Source organism: Camelus dromedarius, chromosome 2 (genome assembly GCF_036321535.1).
Source record: "Camelus dromedarius isolate mCamDro1 chromosome 2, mCamDro1.pat, whole genome shotgun sequence".
Taxonomy (NCBI): domain Eukaryota; kingdom Metazoa; phylum Chordata; class Mammalia; order Artiodactyla; family Camelidae; genus Camelus; species Camelus dromedarius.
In genome coordinates this window covers 26908050-26930899 of record NC_087437.1, presented here as the reverse complement: position 1 = coordinate 26930899, position 22850 = coordinate 26908050, and the positions used below count along the sequence as shown (strand labels likewise).

General features: G+C 38.1%; 1 long non-coding RNA gene across 1 annotated transcript; it reads right to left on the bottom strand.

The window, feature by feature from the left end:
• Positions 1 to 1622: 1622 nt before the first annotated feature.
• On the bottom strand, positions 1623 to 22429 carry LOC116152312 (uncharacterized). The gene is made up of 6 exons (XR_004135905.2): positions 21890 to 22429; positions 20681 to 20763; positions 13936 to 14093; positions 10558 to 10799; positions 4709 to 4841; positions 1623 to 1709 (listed from the first exon to the last, which is right to left on the bottom strand). It is a non-coding gene; the product is annotated as an uncharacterized LOC116152312 (long non-coding RNA).
• Positions 22430 to 22850: the final 421 nt, after the last annotated feature.

Genomic DNA, 22850 nt, shown 5'->3' with positions numbered 1-22850 from the left:
CTATGTTTAAAGTTCAGAAAACCATACTTTGCTGCTTTAAAATACTTCTAATGAGCATCCTTCATCATTGCCAAGCGGAGCAAATAAAGATCAGATGCATCAAAGGATTGGCAGCCAAGGCCTGGGCATACCTGGTCAAACAACCAAGAAAACTAGCTCCAAATTTCCAGGAGGGAATTCAACCCCAGAAGGTAACAAATGCAAGCGGCCGTTGCACTGAGCTACAGACCTTGTCAATATCTTGATTGTTGACATCCTAGATTTTAAAGGTACTGTCCCTAGGGAATAACTAAACAGAATGCACAGTAGTGCCCAGTGTCTCACTGCATCCGAGTGAAGTGTTGTATTTCACAACTCAGCCAGCTTGACATCGCAGGCCATATCATCTTTTCTCTGGCTCATTTTGCCTTCTTGTTCGTAGCTGATTATTCACTGGAGCACGTGCCCCACGCTCATGTGTTATTCTTAGAATCTTGCCGTCCAAGCTTCTCCTCTGGCTGCCCTGTAAGCACTTTATCCAGGACTTTGCTTTCCTGTTCCCTGGGCTTCTCTTCTTTGTGTTGCTTGATCCTTACTGCGACCTGCTCATTCCAATTTAAGTACAGCGTTATCAAGCCTTCAGAGTGGGCCTGCCAAAGATTACAAATCGACTCGGTGCCTCCACTGGCTCTTTCCTTAACAGCTAAAGAGCTTAAGAGTCAGGAACCCAGACTTTAGGTCACCACCACCACAGGGCTGTTCGCCTGCGGCAGGTGTTCTCAAACTGTAGCCCGCATAAAATCACCTGAAGAGCATGTTGAAACTAATGACTGCAGGCATGCCTCCTAGGGTTTCTGCTTCGGTAGGTTGGAGCTGGGCTCAGAGAACTCACATATCTAACAAATCAGTGCTGCTGGTCTATGGGCTACACTTTGAGAATTAAAGTGCAATGATAATGGTATTAATATCAGAACCACGTCTCATAGTTATTGGCCACATACTATGACACTATTCCCAAGGCTTTACTTATTTTGTCTTTATAGCAGCTTTTGTTTTTCCTATTTTCAAATGGGGAAACTGGGTCCCAGAAGTTAATTATCTTTCCCCAAGTCACTCTGTGAGAAAGTGCTGGTGCTGGGCTCTGAACCCTGGTAGTTCCAGAGCCCATGGGTTTAAGTTAGCCTCTGTAATATCAGGTAACATATCTAATGGCTTGAAATGAGTATATTGGCATACATTTGGCATTTACTTATGTATGAGCCTATAAAAACTCAGAGATGCAACAACAAGGTCCTACTGTATAGCACAGGGAACTGTATTCAATACCTTGTAATAGCTTATAATGAAAAAGAAATGAAAAGGAATATGTATATGTGTAATTGAATCACTAAGCTGCACGCCAGAAATTCATACAACATTGTGAATCGACTATACTTCAATAAACAAAAAGAAACCCTAGAGATGCTTAAGAAAAACAATCAATGTTGTGAATATTGAACAAATTGTTGCATTTCTCCCCGATTCTATTCATTTTTACTTACTGTCCCTATTGTGGACCAGTATGCTGAAGAATGAAGAATATCAAGCATTTTTAACAGAAAGATGTAAAGGCAATTTACCTCTCAAAATGAAGAGTATTCTTGCACGTTATTTCTCGTCTGTCTCCCTTCCTTTCGAATCCCCAATCAGTCCGCGGACAGTGTAGGATTTTTTTCATGCACTTCGATCACCTGTGAAGACGTGGCTTATTACTTTCCTTCTCCCCAAAGAAGAGCCCTTTGTCCCTCTCTCTCTGCTTCACTGACGCTTTAGTCTGGGCTTTCCCAAGAGCTGAAACTGAAAACCATTATTGACTTGAGAGCTTGCTGCTTGAATGACTGTAAATTGTGACAAATTCTCCCCTCTTGGGTCTCCATACACGTGACTATGATAAGTTAGAGCCAAAGAAATGTCTTGAACCGATACTGCTGTATCAAGTCTAAGATGCCACTAATTGTAGGAAGAGCCAATATATTATGTATCACTAAGAAGAAAAAAGAATGCTGCCACTTAAACTATGACACAGGGTCTCAGCTGAAGTCCTTACACAATAATTGGTCACATTAATCTCTCATGTCTGATAATTGTTTCATCTGTTTTGAAGGATTTGGCAAGCTCTCCAGATGCACTCAGGTGCATGTTCTTGGCACGTAATGGCAGTGCTGCTCAAACTTGACTGGGCACATGAATCACGTGGGAGTCTTGTTAAACTGTAGATTCTGATTCAGAAGGTCTGGGATCAGGCTAAAATTCTACAGTTCTAATAAGCTCCCAGAAGCTGCTGCTGGTTGCACACCACTCGCTGAGTAGCAAGGTGACAGGCAATCTTTTGCACATATATTTCCTTAACTAAATGCAGCTCCTCGTCACCTACTCCTGACTTCTTGTCTTAGGTCTCATAAAGTACTTGCTTGCCGCTTTGCAAAAAAAGCATAGAGTTGCAGTAATTCCTTCAACATATATTTGCTTTACAAATATCAAACTTAACTACCACACCTTTGCTACTAAGGCTTTCTTTGTAAATGGTGTCTTTTTGTTTCAATATTGAATCAGAGTGTAAACATTTTTGAAGATATTTTAAAGGGCAATAAAGCTGAACACATCCAACAGGACCATGCACACAACTCAACAAAAGAGAATATGGACAGCCACAACCAAGTACATGAAGGCACAGGTGATGGCAACCGTATCATAGATGCCTCCTGGATGACGGTGAACACAGGATGCCATCTGGTTGTAGGATTCATTTAGATTTCTCTTTAATATTAAAATATGAATAAAGAAGAATATATGAAAAGTATAATTATAGTGTATTAAAAGAACAAGAACAATAGGAGGGCAAGTAAAGGCAATGGAAATGAAACTACATAAAGTGCTTTTCACATCTTGGTTTTTATTCATTTTATGTACTGGTTTTTATTTATTTATTATTTACTATAGATAAAGCCTATGCCCTGAGGAAATAGCAGTGAACAAGCCACAGTTCCTGCCCTCATGCAGCTTACAGTTCAGCAGGGAGACTGACATTAAAGAAACACAGTCAATTCTCATTATTTGTGGATTCTGTATTTGCAGGGAGGAACCGAAATGAGTAATTTTTTCCAGTTCTATTAAGGGCTTGTGTTCTGATTTTCAACCACCAGGTGGAGACAACACAAAGCTAATGAAGGCATTCCCTGTGTTGGCTTTAGACCGAATTTGAGCGATTCCTTAAGCTAACTCAGGGGCAAGGATTTTTTTTTTTTCCCCTCTTGTGAGTGAGCCACTGACCTCCTAAGGAATAAAACTACAGATCAGAGGCCACATGCAAATTTAAAAGAAACACGATTTTTCCAAGAGAACCTAGTACATTCAAACCAATGGCTTTTACAACTACAGTTGGGAAACCTGTATGTTTTAAATGAGTTTAACAAAAATAAATACAGTTTTGTGCTACCTCATGGCCAGTGAGAGGGTGAGTGAGATGAAATAGAGAAAAACAGCAGCAAAAAAAAAACAAAAAAAGAGGAAGAAAAGAAAGCAGACACAGACAGGCCTACACAGAGTGAAACAGCCGCGGTTGAAGGTTGGGCTGGAGTGTGAGCTAGAAGCATGGAGAGGGAGCCAAGTCTGATTGTCTGTCTCGGGGCCAGCACCGTTTTGCTCCTTCTTCTCCTCCCTGTGCACCAAGGGTATCCGGGTCAGCAACCCCACAGAGCTCTTTCAAAGGCTGATAAGCCCCCAGGCATCCCCCTTTCTGAACTAGGAACTGGGTCTGCTTTTATTTGCAAACTTTGAAGTTTAATTTTAAAATGAATATTTCTTTTTCCATCCAACTTGAAAGATTTTCCCATCCCAAGTAAGGAAATCACTTGCATTTTTAAGTTCCCTCTTTGTAATTTTAGAAGTGCTGTCTTTGGGGTCGAGGTATTTAACTTGCAGAAGCAGTCAGGTAGGCTTATGTCTTTTTTTTTTTTTTTTAAGTTGGAGCTTTCTCATTTCATATTATTTGGAAGTTATAATCATTCTAGTGGCCATATAATTGTTCTGAAACTTGCTGCCAATCAAACCTATTGTCTACGTGTGTGTGTGTGTGTGTGTGTGTGTTTGTGTGTGTGTGAGAGAGAGAGAGAGAGAGAGAGAGAGAGAAAGAGAGTGAGTGAGCCAAAGAGGGTCACACGCATACTGTCTAATCAGAACCTTGTGAAGATGTTCTGTGATGGGAACAGAGACAAAACTTCCCTCTGGGGAACAGCAGACCCTATTTCCTGCCTCTTGAGGGATCCAAAATTTCAGTCACTATCGCTCACCACAAAGAGGGGGAAATGGTCCTGTGTCTGCAGCTTACTTCTCTTTATTTACCAGGAACTGGACACAATAAAATTAGGGGCAGAACTTCCCCACGAGGTCTCGCTGTGCAGACCGTCTGGCAGGGTTGTCACTGTAATCAGAAAGTAATGGGGGTGTTGGAACCGGTTTCACTGTTCGAGAAAAGCCCATCTCGTAGGTACCGTGAATCACCACCATTCTGAGGCTTCTGTGAAATTACATCATAGGAATATCGGTAGACTTTTGACAAAAATGTAACAGTATTCATATTTTTTTCTGTATCACTTGGGGATTTAAAAAATGGAGCAAAAAATTTAATTTTGTAATTTAATAAGTATCTACTTACTTTAAGAGCTTTTAAACAAAACCAAAATTGCCTCACCGGAGGTCAGCTGTGTGACCTGGGGCTTCTCCTTCAATGTCTCTGGTGTCTGTCTCAAAGGTGGAGCGTGTGCAAAGATGATCCATGAGGGAGCTGGTAGAAATGTTAGAACCTTTATTTACATTTTTTCCACCTGGAATGTAAGAAACGATATGAAGCTTTACTAATATTTGATATATGGATCAACAGCGTACAAGTATATAATTTATAATTGTACAAAATTTGGGAGTGCATGCTCAAAAATGTTTCACTCTTAATGGCATATGCTTAAAAAAGTGTGGAGATTACAGATAAATACCTTTCCAAGATTAGGCGACTTTCAGAGTTTTTTCAAATTGCTGGTTGCAACCTGTTGTTGGGTTGTGCAACCCATTTAGGGAATTTTAAAGAAGTGAAATAAAGTATAAAATATCAGAGTGCATTGCTCTTAGTAAGAATTAAGTATTGTTCTATGAAACTTTTCAGATGAATACATGCGTGAATCCTGCATTTTGATGTAAAATGTATCTCCTATTGTGACTTGTGCTTAAAAGAAAGTTGAAAGCAACTGGACTAGAGCAGTGGTTCTCAAAGTGTCATCCTCAGACCAGCAGTGGCATCATATGAGAACTTGTTAGAAAGGCAAATTCTTCAATCCCACCCCAAATTTACTGCCTCAGAAAGTGAGTGTGAGCCCCACAATTGTAGTTTAGCAAATGCTCCAGGTGATTCTGATGAATGCTAGAGTTTAGAGCCACTGGCCTATAATATCTCTAGGATGCATCTGGTTATAAAACTTTACGACTCTGTTAGATACTCACTTAACTAAGGCAATGTTTTTCAAATTTACCTGATCCTAAGATTCACCAGGTGACTTTAAAAGTACCTCAGAGGTTCTAAGTGAGCAGGTCTGGGTAGAGGTTTGGAACCTAATTTTTAGCAAACATCTCTGCTGATTCTTGTGATCAGACAAGCTTGGGAGATAACTTGACCAAGAGATAAAGAGTCTGTAGAACGGAACTGGGGAACAGAACAATTTTACAGAGCAGAAACAGTGTGACAGAGAGACCGAGTCTAAGGCAGGGAAATAAGCAAATCAGAACACAGAGAGCTCATCCTGAGTCAGCTGAGGCTGCGATTCTCCTCTGAGTGGCTGGCTCCGCGGCCCTGCACAGCCCTTCAGTTTCAGCGCACAGCAGCCGCTCGGGAAGTGCTAACTGAATGCACCTCGCGTGTCTTGACACTTAGACCCGGGGCGGGGCTCTGGGAGGTGGTGGAGGGCAGCTCCTGGATTCAGGGAGTTTGGAGGAGGTGCTTTCCAATCCCTTCATGACTAAACCAGGCAAATTTCAAATACATTGATGGGGTGGAGACTCCACTGTTGAAAGTAACGATCAAAATTGACTTAAGTTTTTGCTGCTGCTAAAACTACATTCCCAGTTGATTGTTATTAAAAATAAAATTCCCCAGGTCATCATTGCTAACAATTTGGAGGATATTTGCTGACTTTTTGGTATACATATAAAAAGCCTTTAAACAACAAAATTATTACTGATGTTATTTTGTAATTTTTCAGTAGACAATAGATCATGGTTATTTTTCTGTCATTGCATAGCTAACCGATTCTTTTGAACACTAGCAGGTTTTAAATGTTTAATCTTTACAAAGCTTATTTGATCTCAGAACACTTTTAAAATTAGAACATATTTTGACTGAATAGCCACAAGTACTCAACGCAGACAATGTGTGCTTGGATTAAAAGAGACAGCAAAACGATGTCTCCTGAACAGCTGAATACTGTAAGAAATGATATAAATTTAATTTATTGCATTTTAAAATCTTTATAACAGGAAGAATAATAAGAGTGGGAAATTAAATCATCAGATTTTACAAGGAGCAAAGAAAGCATAATGAGATTAAGTAAAATGTTTCCATTTTATATTTTGTTATAAAATGTGACATAAAAACAAATTCTTAAAAACAGCATTTTAGGGTTATTTTATCACATAGCTTCATAGCTGCAATACTGTTAGGGGGGTAAAATTTTATATGGGATAAAATATCAGATCTGTTGCTATCTGTTGCCTCATAGCATAATATTTTTTAAAAATCCCATTTTTTATATGAGAACACTGTAACAAAAGAAAGAAGTACACAAACCATCCAAATGTTTTATGGTCTCCATATATCCTTGATTTAGATGCTCTAAAAATCCTTAATTATATCCTGTTTGGTAGCTCTCTGCTGATTTTTCTAGAACCTGATGAGTACAATCATTCATTTTTATGTTGACTCGTTCAGCCATTCTGCTCTTTTAATTTGCACAAAGCTTTTGAACTCCAAGACTATTTGTCATTGGAGACATTTTTCTCTTGGCCTTCAGTCCACGAGGAGCAAGTTTGTATATTACGTGTTTAATAATACCAGAAACATCAAATAATAACCTCAAATGTGTGTGGCGATTATGAGCTAAGACACTTGGCATGGAACAGAGCAGTCGTCATCCAAAAGCGGATACATAGTGAGGCAGACAGAGGAGTGAGCTTCCCAGGCACGGACTTACTCATGAGGTAGTTCTCCCCTGCGGTTTCCCAGCATTCTAGGGCAGGGAGCAACCTTAGTACTGGCTGCAGCTTTATGGTTTAGGACACGATTGTTATGTTTAGCAAGGGAATAAATAAATGCTAATAAGATGCTATAGATTTAGGGAGAGGGTTTGGCTCAGTGATAGAGTGTGTGCCTAGCATGTACGAGATCCTTGTTCAGTCGCCAACACCTCCATTAAAATGAATGAATAAACAAACAAACAAACCAACCTAATTACCATCCCTCCTACCAAAAAAAAAAAAAAAGATGCTATAGATTTAACTGTTGGATCAATTAATTTTTCTAATACCAGAATCAAACTTTTTTTTTAACTTTTTTTCTTTTTTAAACATAGCTTTATTGAGGTATAACTGACAGACAGTAAGATACACTTATTTAAAGTGTATAATTTGGTAAGCGTTGACATGTCTCCACAACTGTACATACAGATGATGAACATTTCCATCATATCTAAAAGTTAACCTGGACCTCTTTGTAATCCATCTCTCCTATGCCTCTTACAGCCTGTCCATACACTACTACTAATTTACTTTCTAACACTATAGATTAGTTTACCCATTGTAATACTTGATATAATGGAAACATTTAGTATGTATTCTTGTCTCATCTGACTTATTTAGTTGGGAATTGTTATTTGAGATGCATCCCTGCTATAGCAATGCCAACAGTTCATTCTTTTTATTGTTGAGTAATATTCCATTGCATAGACACGCGATGGTTTGTTTAGCTATTTACCTACTGATGGACATTTGGTTTGTTTTCACAGCGCAGAGTACTAACCACTATACGATCACGGCATGCCACACTCGCTGCGACAGTTTGTTTTCAATTTTTCACAATTAAAGTAAAGCTGCTACAAAACATTTGTGTACAAGTATTTGTACCATCAAATGACTTCATTTCTCTTGCTTCACACATGGTAGTAGAATGGCTGGGCCATATGATAGGTGTTTTCCAAAACTGTTCTACTATTTCATATTCTCATCAACAGTGTATGAGAGTTCCAGTTCCTTGTGAAGTTAGATGCAGAAATTCTAAATAAAATGTTACTGAGTCAAAGCCAACAATAGACAAAAAGGACAATACATCATGTCCAAAGTGAGTTCATCCCAGAAATGCAAGTTTGGCTTAACAATGGAAATCAATCAACATAATTCACCTAGTCTATTTGTTTATTCAACAAGTATTTACTGAATATCTACCATGTGCCTGAAACTAGAGCAGGATTTGGAGATACAGCAGTTAAAAATTATAAAAATATATGCTTTTGCAGAGGGCAAAATATAATGGAATCAGACGTATATTAACCAGTGAAATAGTATGTCAAATGATAAATGCTACAGATATATATATGGCAAGGGTGGAAGGTGGAGAAACTGATTGATCATTTGGACAGAGAGGTCAGGTAAGTCTCCATAAGGAAGATGATATTTGAGCAAAGACTTGAAAGAGATATAGAAGCAGGTCATGTGCTACCTGGAGAAAGAGTGTTCCAGGTAGAAGAAAAAGCTAGTATAAAACCTCTCAGGTTTGAGATGCATCCCTGCTATAGCAATGCCAACAGTTCATTCTTTTTATCGTTGAGTAATATTCCATTGCATAGACACGCGATGGTGTGAAGAGCAGTGTGCCTCTCTTCAGTTTTGTTGGCGTAAATTGAGCCAGGAAGAGATGATACTAGATAAATGGGGGTGATTAAAATCGTTTAGTCCTGTGTAATGCTCACTTATAGGATTTTGACAGAATCAAACTCTTGAATCTGTATTATTCAGCCCAGGACTTAGGCCCAAGGGAAGATATTCCTCTGCTGAGATGTCTGCCATTCATTCAGTTAATGCTGAGGGTGGGGATGGGAGGACACACCCTTCTGTCACTTTCATCAAGGCTTTATAACTTTCTTTTCTAGTCTGCAGAAGCAATTGTCTATCAATTATTTTATATAACTCTTAGAAATACACTGTGAAACAAGTATTATTGCCATTTGACAGATGAAGAAACTGAGGCTCAGAGTGGTAAAGTGACTTGTGCAAGCAAGGTCCCTAAAAATCAAATCTGTGTGTGTTTGGTGTCAAAGCTAGTGCTTTATCAGCCATGTAAGGATTCCCAATGCTTCAGTCATTTCCCCACCATCAACACTTGTGCCACATGTACTGCTGCTTTATTTCTTGATTAAGATAGATTCTTAAATCAACTTATTTTTTGTTTGTGTTTTACATCAGCATTTCATAAAAAAAAAATTTATAATGGTGATCTTCAAAGTGGGGAATGAAGACTTTACAAAAGGAACCAGGCAAGGATAGTTTTAAGGCAATTGATTTTCAGATCAGTTTCCACTGGTCCTCTTTCTGGCAGCTCTGCCTGAGCATGTGCTCCTTCCTCCCCCCACCCCCCATCCTGTTCTTACTGTGTGGCCTCACCCCGGAGGATAAAAATCTCAGGTCCAAACAGACAGTTTGAAAGATCAGCTTAGGTGCTGACTGGGTAACAAGTCCTTTTGCAAAGCAGGAGTTTCTCAATTTTTGATTTTGTCAGATTGAAGAAAGGCCCTATTGATCAGTAAGATAATATACGAGGAAAGATCACTCTGTGGATTTGGGGATAGAACTCAAATGAATCCAAAGATTGATGTTGCTCTAATGTAGCTCCCATTCTCAACCATTTACATCAACAAGGTTTTTCAGAGCTGACATCTATAAAAATGAAAAATAGAAATGGAGTTGAAGCTAAATCTGTCTCATTCAACTGGTAAGTAATTTTCATCCATGAATGCATCAGTTAACTTAAAAAATTATCAGCTATATTCATCTTATTAAGATGTGTGTTTTCAGTGCAGCTTTTCTTTCTTTTTTTTTAAACATTTTTTATTGAGTTATAATCATTTTACAATGTTGTGTCAAATTCCAGTGAAGAGCACAATTTTTTAGTTATACATGAACATGTATATGTTCATTTTCAAGTTTTTTTTCTCTGTGAGCTACCATAAGATCTTATATATATTTCCCTGTGCTATACATTATAATCTTGTTTATCTATTCTACATTTTGAAATCCCAATCTGTCCCTTCCCACCCCTCGCCCCCACAGCTTTTCTTTTTAAGTTTGAAATTCATCATGATTTTAAATACATTAAAGTTTTTTGTTTAATGTATACTGATATAATGATATAATTATAAATTAATTGAGAAAAAAATTTAACACCTAGAACTTTATGGTCATGGGTAATGAAAATTGCCTGAGTCTATTCAGGCTGCTATATCAAAATACCTTAGACTAGAAGGCTTACAAACAGCAGGATTTTGTTTCCCACAGTTCTGGAGGCTGGGAAGTCCAAGATCAATGTGCTGGCAGATTTGGAGTCTGGGGAAGACCCACTTCTTGGTTCCTATATGGCCATCTTCTTGCTGTGTCCTTAGCTGGTGGAAGGGGTGAGGTATCCCTCTGAAGTCTCTTTTATAAGAACATGAGGCTCCACTCTCATGACCTAATCATTTTCCAAAGGCTTCCCCCTGTAATACCATCACACTGGAAGTTAGGATTTCAACATATGAATTTTGAGGTGATAAAAATATTCAGTCTATAGCAAATATGAATTTGTATTCTTAAAAGCATATTTTTATTGCAGTAGGTAGATAAAAACCTTCAGGCTTAAGAATATATTACGTGGGGTCAGGGTTTCTTAACCACAATACATTATGGGACAGTTAATTCTCTGTTATTGTTTGGGGGAGAGCTTTCCTGTGTTCTTCAGAATAATTAGGAGCCTTGCTGACCTCTATCAACCATATACCAGTAGCACACCCACCCCCCTCCCAAGTTATGACAATGCAAAATGTGTCTAGATATTGCCAAAAGTCCCCTGAGGGGCAAAAATCACCTGCAGTTGAGAACCACAGCATTAGGTTATAATTTTGTGGGGGGAGCTAAATAGAAAATGGAAATTCAAGGAGAAAAGGAATCTTATGCAATTTCTGCTTGTTAAAGAAGAGCCTGTTCATTTTGAGTCAATAATGTATACATATTTAGTCGCTAAGGGATTTAGATTTTACTGCTCTGTAACCATGCAAATGGAAAACCAGTTTTCTCTGCTTTTATGGGGTTGAATTAAGTCCCCACATAAAGATATATTGAAATTCTAGTTCCCATCACCCCCAAATATGACATTATTTGGAAATAGAGTCATTATAGAGATAATCAAGTTAAAATGGAGTTATTAGAGCAGATCCTAATCCAGTCTGACTTATGTCCTTATAAAAAGGGGGAATTTGGACACACACAGAGATGCACAAAAGGAAGACGATGCGAAGGTGGCCACATGATGACGAAGGCAGCTGCAAACCAGGGAACGTCAAGGATAGCTGGTCACCACAGGAAGCTAGGAAGAGGCAAGAAGGCTTCTATCCAGAGTCCCAGAGGGAGCATGGCCCTGCCAACACCTTGATTTTGGACTTCTAGTCCCCCAAACTATAAGGTAATAACATTTTTTTAAAGTCACCCAGCTCATGGTCCTTTGTTACGGCAGTCCTTGTAAACCAGCATACTTGCCATAAAAATAAAACTGTAAAAATAAGACAATGCTCTTAAATGTTATTAAATTTTAGCTAGATGCTTAGGAGCCTACAACAGGTCTGAGCCTCCCCATCTCTTTATTAAAAGGAAGAATAGCCAGTGTTACACCCATGTTCATAGAAGAATTTTTTGCAATAGACAAAAGGCAAAAGCAACCCATGTCCATTGGTAAAATAAAATGTGCTGTAAATATGCACAATGGAATATTATTCATACTTTAAGAGGAAGGAAATTCAGACACATGCTACAGCAGGGATAGACCTTGAGGTTAGTGAGGTTAGTGAAGCTGGTTGCAAAAAGACAAGAAAGTACTGTATATGATTCCAATTATATGAGGTACTTAGAGTAGTCAGATTCATAGAGACAGAGAGTAAGATGGTGGTTGCCAGGGGCTGGGGGAAAGGGAAAGTGTGGTGTTATTGTTTAATGTGTATGGAGTTTAAGTTTTTCAGTATCAAAAGAGTTCTTTGGATGGTTGGTGGTGATGGAAACACAACAATGTGAATGTACTTAATGCCACTTAACCATACACTTTTTAAAAAACAGTTAAAATGGTAAATTTTATGATGAGTATTTTACTACAATTAAAAAGAAAAAAAGAATAGTTAAGAGAGCTGTAAAAGGCACAATAACACAAAATCAAGGTGACCTAATCACACAAATTAGACAAGAATTGAAATTTGAGTAACTTTCTATGTGAGTCAATATAATTCTTTGCTGGATAAATGTCTACACAGGCTCATCTCTCAGGGTGGGAGACTCTATTCCTTCATCATTTTAACTTCCCTTAAAAGGATTTCAGACATAAAGAGCCAGAGCCAGGGGTTGAATGTGGGCCCTTTGACTCAGTCCAGAACACTTTCCTTGTTACACAAAGGACGCTTATTTTGAAATAATAATACCCATTCCTTAGGTATTGGACCAGGGGACAAACTGGGAGCCCAGTAGCCCTCTATTAGGTTGGTGGTTTGCAGGGAAGCATTCTGGGGCAAAAGACAGAGAAAAAAGAAACTCTTGGATGGTTGAGTTTCCAGGGGGAGGTCAGGGAACTTTGAAGAAAAAAGTGAAGTGCTGATGAGAGAGACAGTGAACAGAAAAAATAAATATGGTTTCCTTACAATGCAATTGAGGAGAAGTGAAGATCCACACTGGAAAATTGCATAATGTGGGCCTCTTGGAAAACTGGTTATTTGATAATTGTCTATTTTATTCCTGTTTTGTTTGATCATTCTGGGGGACTGTGGCATGGGTATTTATTTAGTGACAGCTAGAGACAGAAGCTTAGAGGCATTTGATCTAGAGTTAGAAGCAAGAGAGGCTGGGGACAACTTGGCTAAGTGTGAGTGGGAAGAGTAAAATATTAGAATATTTTCAGATCAAATATTATTTGCAACACTCTTTACGCCTGGATTGGAAGACACATTTTAAATGTGGGTTTAAAATTAGTTTGGAAATTGTCTTTAAGCAGGGATTGTGTAAGTTATTTGAAAAATTGGGCCTCATTAAAAACACATTAAGGAACAATCAGATACTGTGTGTTGGCTAATGTGATGCAGTATGAGGCCCGGAGCGCCACGTAGGAAGTTTCTAGCCAATAATGCAAACTTGACTCTAAGTAGGCCTCCAGAGGTGCACTCCTATTTACAGGAAATGGGGGAGGGGGGAGAAAAGAAAAAGTCAAATGATAACATTTGGGCTGAGATTTGCTTTAAAATACTTCAGTAAGGGAAGAAAAAAAAAAAAAATAAAGTAAAAGGAATGTGCATTAGTTTCCTGTGGCTGCCATAACAAATTACCACAAACTTGATGGCTTAAAATAACAGAGATGTAGTCTTCAGTTTTGGAGGCTGAAAATCCAAAATCAAGGTGTTGGGAAAAGCAGTATTCCCTCCAGAGGCTCCACAGGAGAAGGCATCCCTTGCCCCTTCCAGCTTCCGTCGACTCCAGGTTTTCCTGGGCTTGTGGCTGTTGCACTCCAATCTCTGCCCCCTTGGTTATATTGCCTCCCCACTTCTGTGTCAAAACTGCCTGTATCTTTGTCCTGTAAGGATACATGCAATTGCATTTAGAATCCACCTGGGTAATTCGGGATAAGCACCTCCTCTCAATATTCTTGATCACATCTTTTGCCATACGCGGTAATATTCACTCTTTCACCAGATAAGGCAGTATCAGCCACAGGTTCCAGGGATTAGAATGTGGGCATATCTTCTGGAGGGCCACCATTCAGCACACTATAGAATGGAAGGCAAAATCTTGATAATTATCAAGTTTTATTTACTTATGTGTCAAACTTTATTGAGGAATAACTGACAAATATAATTATATATATTCAACATTTAGAACATGATGATTTGATATACCTCTACATTATGGAATGTTTTCCAAGAGCAAGATAATTAACATATCTATCACCTTACATAGTTAACTCTTTTTTCATTTTGGTGATGAGAATGCTTAAGTTCTACTCTCATCAATTTTCAGTTTTCAAGTATTATTAACTATAGTCACCATGCTGCACAGTAGAGTCTCAGAACTTATTCATCTTGACAATTGAGACATCTGAGTTATGGGCCTATACTAAGGTTTCAGTTTTGGGTAAGTTAGTAAATTTTCAAAATTTAGAAAAAAAATTGGACTTCTACCAATGGCAACGATGGAGTAACTGAGACCAGATTATGCAACAATTGTTTCCAAACATTGGACAAAATGTTGCAGAACTGTGATCCCTGACAGAAGGGAAATGAATGAGATGAGACCTATGGTTACCCTAGATTTTTGCATGGAGGTAATTTCTAGACCATTGTACACGGAGGGAAAACTCAAATAAGACACTGCAGTGTCACTGAATTGAGAAGACTGAGATGGGAGGTTGGGAAAGTTGAGGTGGTTGGAACTTACAGGGCAGAGTGTTGCAGAGGAAGGAGCTGAATGGAGATATAGCTCCAGAAAATTGCATAGAGGTCCCAGGGAGTATTTTGCTCAATACTAAATTGTACACGTGTAGGGCAAAATTATATGAAACTAGGCAAAGAACTACTAGGGAGCTGAAAGATGAACATCCCAGAGCCTATCTGGAATTCCAATTAGCCAGAGTATAAAATCTTCCTTGGACACCCAGGCCTTCTGCAGAGACCACAGAGGAGTCACGCCTTAGAAGTGGGGGCTGAACTAGCTCTGAGTAAAGGCTCCTTTAAGCCTGCCCTTTAAAAAACTGAAACATTAACCTCGGCCAGATTAAGCTTATCTTCAATTTGCTTAACTGGCTGTCAGAACAGTCTGACACTCTTCTAAGAACGTTAACAAAATTTAGTAATCAAGAATATAAAATTCATAATGTCTAGCATCCGGTCAAATATTACTAGACATGTGAAAAAGCAGGACAATATGAGCCTTAGAGAGGAAAAAAAATAAATAAATAGAAACAAACCCAGAAGTGACAGACAATGGAATTAGCAGGCAAGCACTTTAAAGAAGCTATTACAAATATGTATAAGGACTTGAGAGAACATTAATATAATGAAGAGAGAAATAGAAAATATAAAGAGTTTTTGTTGTTGTTGTTTTTGTTGTTTTAAATAAGGACATCTACAAAAAACCTCACAGCTAACAATATACTTAATGGTGAAAGACTGACTCCTTCCCCCTGAGATCAGAAACAAGACAAAGCTATCCTCTTCTAGTCAACATTTTACTAGATGTACTGGTCAATGCAATAAATAAAATAATATTAATTCATTAATTAAAGGCAGTCAGATTGTAAAGGAAGAAGGAAAACTGTCTACATATTTGCAGAGGACATAGTCCGATATATAGAAAATACTGAGAAACCCAGCCCCCTCAAACACACACACACACATACACACACACACACACACACACACACACACACACACACACACACACACACACAACTGCTAAAACTAATAAATGAGCTCAGCAATATTACAGGGTAGAAAGTCATTAAACAAAAAGTAATTGTATTTTATAGTAGAGGGCAATCTGAAAATAATCTTTAAAAAATGCCATTCACAAAAGCCTCAGAAAGAATAAAATAATTAGGAATAAACTCATCAAGAGAAGCACAAGAACTAAACACTGAGAATTACAAAATGTTGATAAGAAAAAGATTTAAATAAATGGAGAGGAATTCCATGTTTATGGATTAGAAGATTCAATAATATTAAGATGGCATTTCTCCCCATACTTATCTACAGGTTTGGTATCCGTATCAAAATCTCATCAGAATCTTTTTTTGGTAGTAATTGACCAACTGATTCTGAATTTTAAATGGAAATGCGAAGAACTCTGAATAGCCAAATCAACTTTGAAAAAAAACAAACAAATTTGAAGATTTAAACTATCCTATTTTAAAACTTGTTATAAAGCTACAAAAATATAAAGCTATAGAAATCAAGAGAGTATTTAGTATTTGCACAAAGATAGACACATAGGACAATGGAACAGAACTCATAGAATTTTGGGTTACATTTACATTTTAAGGGTTTTACATCTATAGTCAACCAATTTTTGACCAATACACCAAGATTCAATAGGGAAAGGATAATATTTTCAACTGTAATCTATATGCAAAATGGGTGAATTCATACTCTTACTTTATACTGTATACAAAATGGATCACAGACCTAAATGTAAAAGTTAAAATATATAAAATTTCTAGGAGAGAACAAAAAAGAAAATCTTCACAACGTTGAGGTAGGCAAAGATTTCTTCTTAGATTAAACTGAAAGAACATGAACCATAAAAGAAAATTTTGATAAATTGTACTTTATCAAATTAAAATGTTCTGCCCAAAATGAAAAGACAAGTCATAGGCTGAGAGAAAATATTTGCAATACTTATATCTAATAACAGATTGTATACAGAATATACAAAGACATCTCAATTTAAATAATAAGAAATCAAACAAGCTGATAAAATTGGGCAAAGAATTTGCAGATACTTCACAAAAGAAGATATATTAATGGTCAATAAACACATGAAAAGATGCTCAGCATCATTAGTTGTAAGGGAAATGCAAATTAAAATCACAATGAGATACCAGGACATACTTCTTTGAAGTCCAAAATTAAAGAGTGACAACACTGAGTCCTGGCAAGGAGGTGGGGAACTCTCAGTGGATAAGTAAAACATACGAACACTTTGAAAAACATTTTGGCAGTTTTAAAAATCGAGTGAACTCTACATTTATCATATGAATCATTCCTAGGTATTTATCCAAGAGAAGTGAAAACAGTATATCCATACAAAGACTTGTACACAAATGTTCATGCAGCTTTATTCATAACAGCTTCAAATAGGAAGCAGCCCAATTATTCATAAACACCGAATGGATACAGTGTGGTGCACCTCTATAGCGGAAAACCACTCAGCAATACAAAGATGTGAATTACTGATAGAGCAGCATGTATGAATCTCCAAAATCATTGACTGAGCAAAAGAAGCCAGGTTCAAAAGATTAATTCTGCGTGATTCTATTTATGTGAAATTCAAGATAAGGGAAATCTGAAATGTCAAAAAAGCCCAAAACAAAACAAAACAAAACCCCCAAAGTTCCAAAAAACATAAGACAGCCTAGGGCAGGGGATGGGTAGGACTCAACTGTAAGGGAGCAAGAGGGAATTTTTATGGTATTAGAACTGCTCTTCACCTCGACTGTGGTTGTGGTTACATGACTGTGTGCCCTTGTCAAAACTCATCAAAATGTTCATTTGAAATGGTGTATTTTATTGCATGAATTGTATCTCAGTATAGTTGATTAAAAGGCATTAAAGTCAGAAGATATATTAAAAGTTTCTCTGCTTTGAGTAGTCTCTTGGGAGCACCTAGATTCTAGCCATTTTTGTTTTTTCATCCACTCGGCTTCTCTGGAAGCAGGTAGTTGTGTAGCTAAGTGGGATAAAGGGTAAGGGGTTCAAATAAAAGAAATACAGCCTTTTGATATCTTATCCTTAGAATATGAATATGTTTGGAGCTTAAAGGGAATCTGGGTTTTGAAGCTAGGTAACTGAATGTCTGTTCTAATCACATATCAAATAGCTATAGTTAATGATACTGTATTGCATATTTGAAAGTTACGAAGAGAGATCTTAAAAGTTCTCATCACAAGAATAAAAATTTTGTAACTATGTATGGTGATGGGTGTTAACTAGACTTATTATGGTGGTCGTTTTTTTTTTTTTTTGAAGGGGGAGGTAATTAGGTTTATTCATTTATTTGTTTTTAGAGGAGGTACTGGGGATTGAACCCAGGACTCTGTGTATGCGAAGCATGTGCTCTACCACTGAGCTATACCCTCCACCTATGATGGTCATTTTGAAATATATGAAAATATTGAATCACTGAAATATAATGTCATATATCAGTTACAGCTCAATTAAAAATAAATTAATAAAAATAATAAGTAAAAAGGTATTTTATGAAGTTTGACTCCCACCATGAATAAATGAAGGTGATCATTTACCATATCTCTGCTAGGGTTGAAAATTACTACCTATAAAATTCTTTGCTAATTTCATAGGTTAAAATTTATCTTGTTGTTTAATTCTGCATGATTATGTGTAGCATAAATATGTACAAACCAAACAAGAAGAAATCAGAGCAAATGGCAATCTTCTCCGATTATCAGCCTGTAATAAGTTGCAAGCAAGTATTTCAACAGACTTTTTAGAAGGTGACATAGGGAAAATTTCTCAGATGTAATGTGGAGTGGCACAAATGTACACTCACTTAGTTGTAAAACAAAAACAAAAACCAAAAACTCTGCTTTGGCCCTTTTTAAGCCTTAATTCTCTACTTTTCTTTTAATAGTGAAACGACTTTACACCCATGGCTCAGATACCCTCTTTTCTTACCCACGTGATGTGAAGGCAAAGGACTCAAGGAATGTTGGTCAATGCCCTTCTTATTCTGAAGAAATTCTCATGCAAATGGACAGAGATACATGGAGAATTAATTTTGGTTATAGGAAAAACTCGAGTGCTATCTAATTGTCCATTAATAGGAGAATGCCATGGTATGGCTTATTATACAATACTGTGCAATTATTTAAAAGAATAAAGATGATCTCTGCTGTTATGGAAGGATGTCCATGATTACCGCAGAGTTGTAGAAAGAAAGTTGAAGAAGAGTATGCTTAGTATGATCCCATTTATGATTAAGAAAACCCCACCTCTTCAGCAAATGGTGTTGGGAAAACTGGACAGCAGCATGTAAAACAATGAAGCTAGAACACTCCCTTACACCATATACAAAAATCAACTCAAAATGGATCAAAGACTTAAACATAAGACAAGATACAATAAACCTCCTAGAGGAAAACATAGGCAAAACGTTATCTGACATCATTTCAAAAATTTTCTCCTAGTAGAAATAAAAGCAAGAATAAACAAATGGGACCTAATGAAACTTACAAGCTTCTGCACAGCAAAGGAAACCATAAGTAAAACAAGAAGACAACCTACGGAATGGGAGAAACTTTTTGCAAATGAAACCGACAAAGGCTTGATCTCCAGAATATAAAAGCAGCTCATACGACTCAATAAGAAAAAAACAAACAACCCAATCCAAAAATGGGCAGAAGACCTAAACAAGCAGTTCTCCAAGGAAGACATACAAATGATCAAAAGGCACATGAAAAAATGCTCAATATCATTAATTATCAGAGAAATGCAAATCAAAACTACAATGAGGTTATCACCTCACAGCAGTCAGAATGGCCGTCATTCAAAAATCCACAAATGACAAATGCTGGGGAGGCTGTGGAGAAAGGGGAACCCTCCTACACTGCTGGTGGGAATGCAGTTTGGTGCAGCCACTATGGAAAACGGTATGGAGATTCCTCAAAAGACTAGGAATAGACTTACTGTATGACCCAGGAATCCCACTCCTGGGCTTGTATCCAGAAGGAACCCTACTTCAGGATGACACCTGCACCCCAATGTTCATAGCAGCACTATTTACAATAGCCAAGACATGGAAACAGCTTAAATGTGCATCAACAGGTGACTGGATAAAGAAGAGGTGGTATATTTATACAATGGAATACTACTCAGCCATAAAAACCGACAACATAATGCCATTTGCAGCAACATGGAAGCTCCTGGAGAATGTCATTCAAAATGAAGTAAGCCAGAAAGAGAAAGAAAAATACCATATGAGATCGCTCATATGTGGAATTTAAAAAACAAACAAACAAACAAAAACAAAGCGTAAATACAGGACAGAAACAGACTCATAGACAGAGAATACAGACTTGTGGTTGCCAGTGGGGGGGAGGGTGGGAAGGGATAGACCGGGATTTCAAAATTGTAGAATAGATAAACAAGATTATACTGTATAGCACAGGGAAATATACATAAAACGTTATGGTAGCTCACAGAGAAAAAAATGTGACAATGAGTGTGTATATGTCCATGTATGACTGAAAAATTGTGCTGAACACTGGAATTTGACACAATATTGTAAAATGATTATAAATCAATAAAAAATGTTAAAAAAAAAGGAAACCCCACAAAATGTGTATATGTGTGTGTATCTTAACTACATGCAGAGAAAACTATCAGAAGAAATTAACTCTGTAGATTAGGGTTGAGGATGAATATGGAGGGGAGGTTTTGATTTTTTTTTTTTAAGATAAGCTTCTTCATTGAAATTTTTTAATGAGAATATACTACTTAAGAAAACACATATTTCAGACAAATTAACGATACTCAGCACCCCTCCCCTGCAATGAGGCTGCAGAAATCAGCTATCAGTAAGCTGATTGCAGTCTTGTTGGCATTCTATGATGGAGACTTACCTTTCTTCATTCCAAGGAGGATACATTGTCATATATTGTTCTCATTTTGCTCATCCCACGTGGCCATCGTTTGAATCACAGAGCTACCTCAATGAAATAAAACAGATGAAATCAATGAATAGGAATAATTTGTGTACAGCTTCAACGTAATTTGTTCTAGAAAGGGAATTCTTTCTTCCTGTGACCTCTAACCCTTTTGAGTATCATGGGGAGAAAAACATGCGGTATGGTTTTTTTCCCATAGCCTGGAATCTAGTTCTACTAACCAGTTCTGAGATCTTGGGCAGATTGTAAGGCCCTTGGATTCTCTAAACCTGTCTTCCTGTCAAATGTGAAAAACATTTGCTTTCCTAAGTCTTACTAGGATAATTGTGAGGATCTAGTGAGATAAAAGGGGGGAAAAGATTTTGGAGAATGTGGTTTAACTTATCTTGGTGACCTGTATTATTGTAGGTGCTATTCCCAGGGCCTGAAAATCACCCAATCTTTTCCTAGAGCTTTTGGTCAAAAAGTGATGAGGAAAGAGAGCATGGCCTCAGCCAGATGTCTAGACAGAGGCAGAAAGGATACCAGGAGCAAGAATTTACTGCGTGCTCGCTAGGGTCCAGGTCCCAGTGAAGTAATGTACATATTCCATCTTGTTTAATCTTCCCAACAAGCCTATGACTTGGTTATCCCAGGCTACATTAACAGATCAGAAAACCGAGGAATAAAGAATGTGAATCCCCATCCATCCATCCATCCATCCATCCATCAGGAGTACAACTGTGAATAAAAAAGTAGAAGTCCCTGCTCTCACAAAACTTACCTTTGAGGGCAACCTGGTTTGAAGGTCCCCAGCTATCAAAGGCAAAGGAGGGTTTCTCATTCAATTTTATACCACTCAGCTTCTGGCTCTAAGCAGTGGCACCCTGCTGGCCCACATTTCCTAGACTGTTCACTTGAAGTCTCACATGTTGGTCCCAGAAGTCTGATGCCTTTTCTCCTCCTCGCCAGGAGAAATCCCCACCCTGTGCTGACATTCTTCAATATCCAGGAGTATAAGCTTGTATAAACCAGTTTTTTTCTCCTGAGGTGTGATTACCTGAGCAGAGGAATCCTCCAGGAAAACTGCATTCCCAGATGAGTCAGCTGTCATCACAGCCATTACCTAATGCTGAACTGGATGGGTTTAGGAAGCTGAAAGGCAGTAAAAAAGCCAAGACTCACAGGTTTGGAACTCAAAGTCGCTGGAAGCAACGGGTTGGTCATGTTTCCACAGCTGGTGCCAAGTCTTCACTTGTTCATTCTCTCTGGAGAACAGGACAGGGTAGGCTTCATGAGTCCCATTTAAAAAGAGGCTGATATTCCTGGGAAGAGGCTCCTTCTCAATTTTTCCCAATGAGAATTTAATACGGACAGTCAACTGGGTGCAGGGTCAGGTGGGGAGGGGGAAAGGAAAGGTAGAGAGTTCCCCCTGGAGAAAGGTGGATAGGAGGAGTGGTTACTAGGAGGAGCAAACAGACCAACATTCTTAAGCTCATGTCTCAACTCCGAAGCCTCTTCTTGTTTCCAGGGCAAGACCATACAACTGATAAAGAAACTGATCCTCACCAAGAGTTGTGACATGTTTAATAAAGGCAATAAATAGAACACATGGTTACCAGAGTTGCTGATCTTTATTGCCTTGCTTAGAAGTGATGCTGCCTAAGCTAAATGTTACCGATCCCGTGCTGTTTCTTAGGAAACTTCCTGGCTTGTTGTCAGTTTGTAAGGAGAGTATTTCCAGTCTCCATTTGGCAGAGAGTCTGCACACAATAACCCACTGCTCATTTGTGTAACTCTTCGCTCCCTGGGTCCACAGGGCACCCTGACCTGCTTTTTCTGGCTGCTGATGCTGCTTCTGAACCAGGCCCTCCTCTGCACAGATATGGGCTTCTGACCCGCATTCCCTCAAGGTACTCTTGACTCAGAATTCTCTCTCAGACTCAGCAGTAAACAGACAAGCCTTCAGGTTGCTGTTTCCCACCCTCAGATTTTTGGGGGGTTGTTTCCTGGCTTCTCCCTATCAACACCTGATGTACACCATCCTAAATCAACTCACTTTATTCTCTCTTTCTTCTCAGAATAAAGTATCAGAGTAGGTCTTCCTCTATCACTGCTTATTTATTTATTTATTTATTTATTTATT